This window comes from Rhamphochromis longiceps, linkage group LG7, assembly GCF_057381845.1.
Source record: "Rhamphochromis longiceps isolate RC_006_pf linkage group LG7, R_longiceps_female_GT1.1, whole genome shotgun sequence".
Classification (NCBI taxonomy): domain Eukaryota; kingdom Metazoa; phylum Chordata; class Actinopteri; order Cichliformes; family Cichlidae; genus Rhamphochromis; species Rhamphochromis longiceps.
The window spans coordinates 15,486,401-15,487,888 of NC_140563.1; positions in this window are offsets into that span (position 1 = coordinate 15,486,401).

Sequence of the window (1,488 nt, forward strand, 5' to 3'; positions counted from 1 at the left end):
TGAGAACACACGAAACGAGGTGCGGGGCAGAGAGGCGCAGCGAGAGGAACGAAACACCGTGGAACACAGACGAACCGGCAGCAGGCAGGAGAACACACAGGGCTTAAATACACACAGCAGTAATCAGGGGATGAGAAACAGGAGGGCAACACACCTGGGAGAAGTCGGAGCTGGCGGGACAGGGGAAACGTAAACTGAACACACTCACATGAGACGGGGACCTTCAGAATAAAACAGGAAACTCAGACACAGAGAACCAGATAAGACACTGAACTAAACAGACAGATTCACAAACAGACAGTGTGACACCATAGACAGACAGAACACAGACGTGGGACCAGGGCAAGCACAGAACAGAAACCTAACAAATGGCAAATCATAACAGAATACATACTCAGAATAAACAAAAGCATAAAGAGACACAAAACACTGAGTCGGCAGACTCAGGACCATGACATATAGATGTTCAAACAAATCTTTAAACATGCATCAAAAGATTTGTTACTCTTGAGATGACTCACCCTCGAGTCAAAATTCACAAGTTGCAAACAACTTTGCACCTGTTTCAATATCTCTGCAGCAAAAAAAAGAAGAAGAAGAAAAATCAGATACAAAACAAAACAGTTTATATGTTGGGTTTATGTTATCCACAATTTATTGGAAGCTTAACTTCTGTTCACAACTTGCTGCTGTTGCCCAGGGATTACAGACGATCTCTATGGATATAGATATGGATATGGAGGGTGTGTGTATGAAATCACAGCTTTAATAAAATTATTATGAAGGCAAAGATCATTTAAAACACCTTGTCATTAAAATGTGCAGCCAGAAGTGCAACGCTGTCATCTCAATAATTTGCATCCCGGCTCTTCCCTCCTGACCTGAAGACAAAAGTTAAACAATGACAAAACATGTGAAACATGACAAACACACTACAGGACAAAGCATGATGTCATGGGCTGGGTTTTTTGACCTAGCATTTTAAATTTCATGTCCCTTTTGTATTATGATTACAGAAATGACGGAGCCAACTAATGTGTCAGAGTTGCGCAGTTTTCTGGGCATGGTGAATCAAGTGGGCAAGTTCATCCCCCATTTAGCTGAAAAAGACAAAGCCCTGCGAGATCTTCTTTCCACAAAGAATGCATGGTACTGGGGGAACTGACCAAGCGAGAGCTTTCAAAACATTAAGAGATGCCCTGACCTCACCCCCAGTGCTCGCAATGTATGACCCCAACAGAGACATTAAAGTATCAGCAGATGGTTCATCCTATGGTCTCGCAGGTGTTCTTTTGCAGCTGTAGGAAGAAGGATGGCGACCAGTGGCGTATGCATCGAGGTCCCTTTCTCCTACTGAACCACGATAGGCACAAGTAGAAAAAGAGGCACTGGCGTCTAGTCTACATGGGCGTTTGAGCGATTTCGTGATTTCCTGATTGGTAAACATTTTTGTCTCGAAACGGACCACAAACCTCTCGTTTCCTTACT